Source organism: Zea mays, chromosome 8, assembly GCF_902167145.1.
Source record: "Zea mays cultivar B73 chromosome 8, Zm-B73-REFERENCE-NAM-5.0, whole genome shotgun sequence".
NCBI lineage: Eukaryota > Viridiplantae > Streptophyta > Magnoliopsida > Poales > Poaceae > Zea > Zea mays.
The window spans coordinates 164,473,181-164,484,729 of NC_050103.1; the positions used below are offsets into that span (position 1 = coordinate 164,473,181).

The following is an 11,549-nucleotide window of genomic DNA, read 5'->3' on the forward strand; positions in this document are numbered from 1 at the left end:
CTCTCTCCGCCTGTGCTCCACCTCGCCGTGTCCGCGATGGAACCCACCCGCGGATCTCGCCCACGATGCACGCCTCCACCGCGCCGCCGATGGAAGGTGCCGCGGATCCCGGCACGCCCGCTCGCCCGGATCTCGCCGTGTCCGCGCATGGATCCCGCCTGCTCGCCCGGTCTCGACACGCTCTCACGGTGGAGGCGCCCCTCTCCACCACGCTTGCGAGGCCTCCGCCCGCCTCCCCCACTGCGACAGGTACCCCCGTGCCCCGCCTCCGTCTGACGCCCCTACCACACCGCCATCTCTACGCCCCCGCGCTCCACACCGCCATCTCCGCGCGCAGATTCAAGGCAGGCATGCCCCGCTCCCAAATTTCCTCCGTGCTAGGGATCCGCCGCGAATCGCCCATGGCAGCCGCGCTCCATCCGCTCCCTTCCATCCATGGCATCGCGCGTCCGCGCCCCTACGCCGCCACCTCCTCCTCCTCTCCCCCTCACTGCGCTGCCATCTCCTCGGTTCCGCGCGTCCGCGCCCCTGCCTGCCTGACTCCTGGTCCTCTCTCTCGCCCCCATCCCCCATGAATCCCACCTCCACGATGCCCTCAACCCCCTTCCGCTCTTAGATTTCGGCATCTTCCAGACTCACTAGCGTCCTTCCCTCCTCCCGCGCAGATGCTTTGCAGCGGCAAACCGGATCCGATCGCTCGCCAGGGCCTTCTGCGACACGTCGGCCTCGCGCGCGGATGTGGGGGCCAACGGGACGCCCAGCCCGCAGGTACTCACCCCCGATCACTCTGCCTCCCGTTGTCGTGTAGGATTTAGGCATCCATGGGAATGGCATCGTTTGGGGCCAACGGGACGCCCAGCCCGCAGGTACTCACCCCCGATCACTCTGCCTCCCTTTGCCATTCTCTTAATTTTCCAGTGCGGAGTTACGGTTCCAGCGCATGCCCTGCTACTCACTCTTTCTCAATTAACGTGTAGGATCACGCCGAGAAGGATCCGCCCGATGTGCTAGACGTTGCTATCATTGGTGGAGGCATGATGGGCTTGGCTGTCGCTTGTGCATTGTGTAGGTATTGTTGTTCATGTGCTCTGCCCTGTTTTAAGGTACCGATGTGATGAGTCGTCTTGTGTTCAGTTGTGCCTGGCAGTCGATGCTCTCTTACTCGTCGCATTAGTATTTGACCATAAATAGTATCATCCCTAGAACAAGAATGTTTTGGCAGCTGCCACTTTGTTCTCTGGGAGCTGGAGTGTTGTTTACGTGTTCATAGTTTAATCTCAAGTATTTTTACCATCGAACCATTGCTTGTATTGACGTGTTAATGTTGTAATTTCTCATGCTTTTATGTCCTGTATGCAGCCAATGTGCCGTTAATGAAACACCTTAGAGTCGCTATTATCGATAGCAATCCAGCGCTGAAGTCAAGAAGTTACCTAGGCAAAAACAGTATACCCAATTCTAGGGTCAGCACCATTACCCCTGCAACCATTTCCTTCTTCAAGGGTATGATTATGAATCAACTATGTGCATCGTCATACTTAATTTTAGTTGTATTCAACTTTCAACGATATTTGGATTTAAGTTTGAGCTTGTATGTTCAGGTGTCATATCGTCTTCAAGGGTATGTTGTTTACACATATATTTACACATTTTGTTTGATCAACTATACCATGTGACCACATTGGATGTACATGAAAAGCAGCTCAATCATCTTTAGTTAGCGTTTGGTTCAAAGTTCGAGCTTGCCATGGTGTACTAGCCCTGGAGTCCTGAACCCAGCTGCCACTTATGGTTGCAAAGGTTACTAGGCGTCCAGGCGAGAGCTTGGTGTGCCTTGACACCAAGGCGATAAGGTGCCATTGTTCCCCAAGGCGAGCTAGGTATGCCTGTATGCCTAGGTGGCGCTTTTGAATCTGGGTTGACACTCACCCATTTTCTATTCATAGCTTGCATAGGTTTGCCGAACAGATTTGGCTGCCACAGATGGCTCCCTAATTGAAATACAATAAAGCATTTCTTTCATAATCTCCACATTCCAAATCAAAGTTTACTTTAGCTTTAGCTTAAGTCAAATTTTACTAACTGTGAACATGTGATCTCACTGACATGGGCTATGAAGAGACATCTTAGCTTTGAACATCTCCTTTTCCCTTTATTTAAAAATATGTGAATGTGATAGACTTCTTTTATACATACATATTTAGTGTTGACTAGCAGAATTTTGTGGGGAGGTGGTTATAATTTTTTGCAAATTCTTAGATCCTCGATTACTCATTCTTTGTAATTGGCCTTAGGAGCTGCCATGTGTTTCCTATATAGTTTCATAGATTATGCATTTTTCTAAGTTTTCTGAATTTTACAACAGGGCCTGGACCGGAAAGCATGACGACCCGATGACCAGGCACTGTGCTTCCGCAACCACCGCTGCCATCCACACCAACCTCCAGAGCAACGGAGGTACGTACAACAAAACCAACTGCAATCCTCGTTCCAGCGCAATGCCAATCCCGAGTTCTGATGTGATGCGTGTCATGCTCTTGGGGTGACAGGACTGCTATCGACGTTCGAGGCGATGCGGGACACGGCCAGGGATGGGCAGATCGTGTTCGTATGCATCTCCCAAGTGCTCTTCTGATATGTACCCAATGTGTTAATGCTGCCTTGGCTGCTGTGATTTATGATGTAGTAGGCGTGGCCGCGCTCGTTCTGTTATTTTTTGACTGTTGTTGATGCATTTCTGCCTAGACTGGACTGCAGAGAGAAAGTTGGGGCAGATTTCCGGCTTCAATTTATGTCCTTATCAGTACTACAACAGCAACGGCGAGCACAATAGCAAAGCAGTCCGGGCCTTGTGGAGGAGAGCCTCCACAAGAAGTGCCTCGACGGGTTCCCTACCTCCGCCGCCGGTACCGTGTCATTGATGGGCCACTTCATCGCGATCTAGCACAAGGTGCAACACCCCCTTCCCTCGCTCCTTCGCTCTTCCTGGCTCCAATCTGATACACCCTCTACGTTAGGATATGAGTGACCGAGTGACACTTGATCTGTCGACTTTAACCGGGGCGGCCAGCAAAGCACGCGCCTGGATGCCCTACTATATGTATTGAGTACATAGGATTATTAGTACACTTCCTTTGCACCGTCACAACGATCTAGATCTCCACGAACTAAATGTGGATCCTCTCTCTTGGCGTGCACACCGATCTTTTCATTCACACTGCACTCACCGTCATGGCATCCACCAAGGACTTCTCGTTTGTCTCTGCCTTCAGGTCCAACAAATACTTTTTCATGTGGATCCTCTCTCTTTTGAAATGTGAACTAACTTCTTTTCTCAAGTCACTTAACCTCTGGTCTAACCAGTTCATTATATTGTTACTGAGCTTGGTTGATGTATGGTGATGGGTACTATAGTAAAAGCAGTTTATAATTCCAAGATAAGAAATTCTGGTGTTTCAGTTTAGGCCATGGAGACACACCATTGCTGTGGAATTTTGTTTAGTGGTGGTGCTAGATGCGCCTGGATTTTCATATGTTTCGTTTGGAGACCGGAAACTTTATGCCATTTTTAGTGATGTTGCAGGCTGCCCTTTGTGCTCAAGTTCTTCCGAGACGTCAAGCGTGTGCGAGAACAAGGAGCTATAGATGATCGTGACACTTTCCTCCATGCAATTGGAGATCTCCTATGTTTTCACTCAAGTATGTGGGCAACTGTACTTATCTATATGAGTATTTTATTCTCATATTCCTAACATCACTTATTCTTTCTGTAGATGTCCAAGCAACATGACAACATACATGTCACCACATGCATTGGTTCAGCTGATATCAACATTTCAATCTGACTTGCTTTCTCTTCAATATGAGCTAAAGAACACCCTTCTAGCTGACTATAAAAGATGTATCAATGAATTGTAAGCTAACAAAGCACTATCTAATAATTTCTTTCCTTTACCCTTTACCTTATTTGTTGTCAATATATAAAATCAATGAGGAAAGGAAAGGGTCATAGAAATCAGTCTTGGCAGATGGAGGGGAATGTCTCAATGACCAATGCACATTTTCTCTTGTTAGATAGCTCATGGATTTTTTATGGTCCAGGCGGAGTTGCTGCTATATGAATATGACAGCACCCATTAATCAACATAGCTATATGAATACAATCTGAAAGGAAGGTCGGTTTGGTTAGAAACACATGGAGGTACTGATGGAGGCTATGAAACAGATAAGGTATACTTCACTAAATTATCCCTGAAGCATTTGTATTTTTTAAAATAACATGTAATCTTGTTGATCTGGTTTACTCAAGCTACATCGAGTTTGTACTCAACAAACCTAACTTGATCTCTATTCTAATCCAGACATTGCTTGTGTGTTGATGAAAAAGTTTAGGAATCCAAACCAATTTTCATGTTTGTTTGATAAAGTTGTTCATGCTCTGTGCAATCTGCAGGTGAAGCTAGATTTTCTAGACAAAGTCCTCGCGTCTGTAAGTGGACACTATGGATCTATCTGTGGAACATCGGTCATCATAAGATCATTGACGTTTTGGAGCAATAGCTCGATGTATGGACCCTTCAGCACCAAGGACGGGACGCTGTTCTTGCTCCCAGTCAGCAGCATCAAGATCATTTGATTCCACGGGCGGTCTGGGTCGTATCTCAACGCAATCGGTTTCTACCTGAAGCAGGTGCATTTTTCAACTCCAATGAGTTCTCCAACTTCACATTTGAGCCTCCCGAGCCCACAGAGTAGAAATGGCGCCTATGGCTTCATCGGTGGTGATGCTAGACCTGACATGGTTCTCCTCGTGCAAGGTAGAGGCGACAGCTATGCTGTCTACACAAGCAATCACCCCAAACAGCAGTACACAAACACTTCACCGGACTACAACGATGGAGCACTCTGGATCAAGGTGTGGATAAACTATCCTACCACATGCATCCTGTTTCGCTTGCTATCAGATAGTTGTACAAACTTTAGATTATGAAAACTAAACTTTTTGCCTTGCAGATAGTTTCTGTCCCTAGTTACTATGGAGATGCAGGAGCTGCAGCCATGAGCACCAGCCTCAGACCTATGGCCCCTAGGGTGGGAGTGGCTGCACCATATTTGACAATGGTGTGTACACCGGCGTGTGGCAGATCAACTTGACACGCGCAATGGGAATCTCTTCTATCAAGGTCCTGTATGATCGGAATGGGCATGCCGTGTGGGGTAACAAGCATGGATTCAGCGGCGGTGTCATACCTGATAAGGTAATGTACTTACATGGCTGAAGTATCGATCAGTTTTGCTGCTGAACAACAAAACCTACGAGTGGTTGGATGATCTAACGACTTTTGTCTTGGTCTTGGCATATAATATTCGCATATAACTAGGTTCTACGATTCAGCAATAATCATGGGGCCGACCATGGTCAGGTCTCTGACGTTTCACACGAACAAGCGGGCGTATGGGTCATACTAGGACTGGGCGTTCGGGTTTACCCGAAAATTCGGGTCGGGCTTTTCGGGTTTTTTAAATTTCGGGTTTTCAACAGTTGAACCCGTACTCGTACCCGAAATTTCGGGTACCCGCAATTTCGGGTACCCACAAATTCGGGTTTGGGTTTGTGTAAAATTCGGGTACCCGTTATTGCCTTTGACAAAATCACAAACTCAAATCACAAACTCAAATCACACTTGGTTGTTGCCTGTTGGTCCACTCGGGCAATGCATGTGCGTGGCGGGCGCCTGGACGTTGGCCTGGACGGCGCCTTGGTGAGGCCGCGGCGCCTGGACGCTAGCGTCGCGTTGAGCGCTGGTGGCTGGCGTGCGACCGGCTGGACAGGTTGCAGTTGTAGCCTAGGCGATGGCCAATGGGGGGCGTGCCGCAGCCGCCGCTGGTGCCGCGCCAGGAACAGCCGCCGCTGGAACAGCCGCCGCTGGTGCCGCGCCAGGGACTCAGGACAGCCGGACAAGGAAGACAGGACTCAGGAGTTAGGGTTGGCTGGATTGGGAGGTTTCGATTTCGTAGTAGGCTGCCAACTGGGCCGTGGGCTGTGGAGCTTGCGCTCGGCCTGGCGCCTGGCGGCCTTCTAGTAGAATGGATATCGGGTAGAATGGGTACTTCGGGTACCGCGGGTTAGTACCCGATTAGGCCCGAACTTAGTTCGGGTATCCAGTTTCATTACCCGCTGGAGCTATTTGGGTAACGGGCTTCGGGCTAAACGGGTATGGGTTCGGGTATTTCGGGTATAGGGCTTCGGGCTCGGGTTTTATGCCCAGGCCTAGGTCATACGACGATAACTCCGACACATACTTCTCCATGAGCTTTACCAATGGGTAGTGGGGTTTCATGGCATGGAGGGGTGGTACATCAACGGCATTGGAGTCCGATCCATGTTCAGGAAGTCAAGGTGGCGCAGCCACGGTTTGTTAGCATGCCGAAGACACTGACTAGCCCACAGTGCATTACAACATGGTCGTTCAGGTGCCAAGCGCTACATATACGGATGACGAGGTAACTAAAAGGTTCTTGCAAGTCCGAAACTATGAATCCAGTTCGGAAATGTGATCAATGCATTTTAATCATTTTGTAGGTTGCTTATGGCATGGTGAAAGAACCGGTTCCGATGGGACCAGGGCCATGGGGTGGGGAGGGAGGCTAGGCATGGGACGACTGGGTTTACAAGAACGTGAAGCAGATCTATGTCATGAGAGGAGCATTCATCGAGTCGATACAGATCGAGTATCATAGGAGCGGGCACTCCATCTGGTCTTCAAGGCATGGGAACAACGGCCACATAACCCATAGGGTGAGTGTTGTGTCGAATTAAGTTGTCAGGATATGCAATGAGTCGTGCATATATGTCTTCAACACCGTCTGTGACATCGTCTTCCCTTGAACGAATCTGCAGGTGAAGCTAGACTTCCCGCACGAGGTGCTGACGTGCGTGTACTACTACTACAGCACGAGCAGGGAGGGCGATCCCCGGGTCCTGAGGTCGTTGATGTTCGTCACCAATCGGGGCAAGTACGGGTCGTTCGGCGATGAGTTTGACATCTACTTCTCGTCGGCAACGAGGAGGGCAAGGTGGTGGGGTTCCACGGCCGCAGCGGCTAGCACCTGTATGCCATCGACGTGCACATGCAGCATTGGCTCAAGGATAGGAGGCCTGCCCCCGATCACCGAGCAGCTGCTCGGTTTACACGTATCTTGTTTTGGGTGGGTGGATTTTGATTACTTGTAGCATTACCATTTATTGGTTCGGGCCATAATCATGCGTGTCGATTGAATTGAAGAGATGTAGATGTCCAAGTATATCATCTTTGTTGAATTTCAAGACATTCTAATTCTTTAGAAATAATTTATGTGATGTTGATAATTTTTATCACATGAATTTTATATATCATAGTGATACTTGTCGTTTCATATCTATGTTTATACAAATTTTTTATTCCCGTGGCAACGCACGGGCATGAACCTAGTTTGTGAGCTGAAACTATGTAAAAACAGAATTAAAGTAGGTAGGTGAATGACAATGTATGACACATAAGTTAGTTATTATGTGATTGAAGCTGTAGTAGAGGAGTCATAAAATATTTCTACAATGCCGTTGAAACTGAATTTATTTTAGAAGATGTTCCTTACGTTCAAATGACTACTGCTAGCTGAGGCTCATAACTCATTAACAATGGTAATCATATAGGCAAGTCAATTTATATTAACAATATTAGGCAAGTGAAAGATATTCATGAAAAAATTATCAAACCATAAAAATCATGATTGTTTCTCATGCGTGCAAATTAAATCCACCATCACCATGTGGTTCGTATACCTAGACACCATGGTGAAAGTGAAAGGTGAAACACCACTAAAATACTGAGAACTGAAATGAAATCATGATTGGAAAGCAAAAGCCATAAATTCAGTGTACAAGCTAAAAGGTTGCTACTGTTACTTTCCCACCTTTCTTGAAATAATGATTAACATATTACCATAATAGTATTTCGAACAGAACATATACAATTTGTGTCAAAACCTTCCCTATAAAAAATGGTAGACATTTTTTCAGACCATGTAGGCATCTGTTAAAACGAAAGCAGCACACTTTTGCCCATAGGGAAAGCATCCACGTCACCATGAAGTCTGAGCACCGTTGATTTGTCTTCCAATATAATGTCATCCATCGGATCCACTCAAATAGTAAGGGACCCTCTAGAGACCATGTGAAATCTCTAGAAAGTGCTGCTCGCCGATTTGGGCGCCGCGCCCGCGATTCCACCTTCCTCAGTGTCCTCGACCTCCTACCCACCACTGCTGCCCAACATGTCGCCCAGGAGGGTCGGCCGCCGGTGCTCGCAAGCGACATCCCTTTCAGCTTCGCGCAACTCAGCCCACCACTCCCCACTCTGGCGCTGCTCAAGCGCTAGGTCATGATCGCAGTTGAAGGCTACACACTCCTCTAAGGAGCACCAGGATGAGCGCCACAACTATGTGTGACACAGGAGGAGAAACAAAGCGAAGCAAGCAAACTACAAGAACAAACTACTACTAGAGCAGGAGAAGCAAAGAAGCCAACTACAAGAACTAGGTATTGGATCGATAACTCCTTAATTAGTTACTCTCAGTGCCCAAACACACTGCTTAAGCTTCCACCACACTCATGTTCTTCTATGCTGCTGCAAGAGCAGGAGAGAAAACCAACGAAAGGAGAACGAACTATAGAGGAAGATGGGCGGGCATTGCTGCAGAAGCTTCTGACTTCACTTCTATTCCTATTCCCCTCCCGTCTCTTTAGGTACACTTCTTGCTTGTTGTAAGCAAAAGCGTGTAAGAGCATCCTCAAGACTCAATTTGATTTAGGTACACCAGCAGATTGATAATTTGCAGCCTTCATATCCTCTTGTTCTGTATTTTTATTATCATTCAAATGATATGTAACATTTAGTTTTGTGCATGTCTAATTATAAAATTTCTACTATTGTATTGAAAAACAGCCATACCCCAACTGCAATATTGCACCTGACGTGTATTACGAAGCATGTAATATGAAATAAAAAGGACAAAAAAACATTATGGTTATAAAGAATTTAAAGATACTGAATATGTTAATTAGTTCATGGGAATCTAGAGCTACTTTGATTCTATGCAATGTCTAATTAAACAACCATGCAGCAAGCATGTCACATCCCATCTGAAAATTTAGCAGTCGGTTTGAAGCATTTTAACCAAGCACCTAAAGCAGATGCATGCAACCTATGTGGAAATTGGAATATATCGTTGTTCACTAAAGTTCTTCTAAGGAGTGCCAAATCTATTAATGCACTTAGACTCTTGCATGTTTCATAAGCCGCGATTTGTGTTCACTCTTACTCGCGATGGTTCTACTGTCTGATTTTTGCAAGGTTGCTTCTTCAAACAATCTAAACACCCATGATTCTTTTTCTCTTTATTTACATGTCAGGTCAAGGTGTTTTCCTAACATGAGTAGTTATATAAGAAAAGGCAACAATAGCTAGTAAACAACAGGTTATACCAAAGGCAGTGTCCATTGCTTATGATTCTAAGCTCTGACCCTAAACATGGGAAACTTTTTATTTTTCACACCAAAGGCAGTGTCCATTCATTCAAAGCTCAAATTTTCTACTTGGTACACCAGATCTATAGTATAGCTAAATTAATCCATGCCACTTTATGTAGTCCATTCAATAGTGGAAAATACAAAACATGCATGTAAGCTTAATAGGCAGTTGATTGATTTAAGCAAAATAATTCATAATGTATTTCAACTAAGGAAAAAGATTCATATGGTCTGCATAATTACTTGGCAATACTACTTAATTACACGATTAAAAAGAAAAAATTCTAGGATTCACTATTCCTAATAACCTACATGGGGTTGATATGCAACTTGGGCTGGCAAATGATAAATCAAATGTAGCATTGGCAATAACATTATGCTTAGCTTTGTGTGATGATTAAATACTAGAAACAAGTGTATTTCTCAGTCTCATTATCATTCATTAGGCTTTGCTCATAAATCTACATATCACAATTTTCATTTTACTTTTCACTATCACCACTTACCAATTCATAATTATCTTTTATGTGTATATTTTAATAGTGTCATTTTGTTCTTACCTCTGGCTAGGTTGTTGCATATTATTTTTGTAGACTAAGTTTTTATGATGGAGGAAATGTGATTAGAAACTACACATGAGAAAGAAGATGTTAGTTTACAAGGTCAAATATTGTCTAGGAAGGATGCCTTTAGGTATTTAGGATCTATGCTACAAAGAGATGATGTGGCGGAACCGCCCGAATTATTCCAACTTAAGTGCCTAAGTCCCGTCTTAGAGGCTAGACCACACTTAAATAGGAATAAACCGTCAGTCCCTCGGATCTAGTCCGATAAAGCCACTTAACCAGGATCGAATACCACTAGCTCACTCGAAGGTGAGGCGTAGAGAAATACAATAAAGCATAATACCACAAATTTAATAAGTACCAATAGTGATTACATTATCGAAGTTTTAGAAATAATAATCATAAATTTTAATGCAGCGGACAATAACTAACGGAGAAGAACCGAGCAACATGGCGAAGCCTGGCCACGCTACTCCTCCTGGTCCTCTCCTGCGGAAGCAGTAACCCACTCGACCGTCTATCCCAGTGGCAGGGATGGAGGCCAAGTCACACCATCAACCAAAATCCTAAGAGTACCTGCAAAAATTGTGCCACAAGCAAGGCTGAGTATACTAATACTCAGCTAGACTTACCCGGTGTGAGGAGTCTACTCCTCTACCTCTAGACATGCAGCTGTTTGGCTGAGAGGTTTGGTTTGCTAAAAGCACTAGCTGAGTCTAAAACAAGTTTTAGCTTTTCAAGTTTTAGTATGATCCTTTTAAACTAGATGAGTACCTATCTATTCATACATGGTATCAAACATTTGATCAATCAACATCTTTTGCCAGTCACCTCATTTCCACTTATTACTCAATGTAGCAGCATAGATCAAGCAGTCTCATTAGCTGCGAGAAGCAGACGATTCGAATCGAGTTTTTATCCTTGTAAGGTAAACCTACACACACGACATGGCGAGGCACTCCGTCCCCACACACATCAACCGTCCTCATCGATTCCCTGGCAACAGATCAGGGCTCACCGCCTTGGCGTACAATGCCTCACTGACCCCGACTGCCGTCGTGCAGTGACCGCACTTGTACCCACCATAACCGGAATGGGAGACCACGTCTCAGGTCGCGTGAGGGGCAAAGTTTGCGGGCAGGTTCACTCAGGTACCAGGCTTACCGATTTACCATATTTCTCGGCATGTGTTTAGTACGTTCAAACGCTTGACACACGGTACCACACCTTAATCCTTATTCTAATTTCTGTCTCATAGACAACACATCCCCATGGACCGTTGTCCACAGACCATCATCATTATGGTATAAAAATGGATACAACCAATTCCTGACCTCGCGCGAGTGCTAGAAAAATCACTTGACTTCTACCGAGATCCCTAATTAGCAAAGCAGCTACTCGACCTAGCATACTAG

General features: G+C 45.8%; 1 pseudogene; it reads left to right on the forward strand.

Moving 5' to 3' along the window:
* Nucleotides 1-821: 821 nt before the first annotated feature.
* LOC109941934 (jacalin-related lectin 3-like) lies at nt 822-7,224 on the forward strand (annotated as a pseudogene).
* Nucleotides 7,225-11,549: the final 4,325 nt, after the last annotated feature.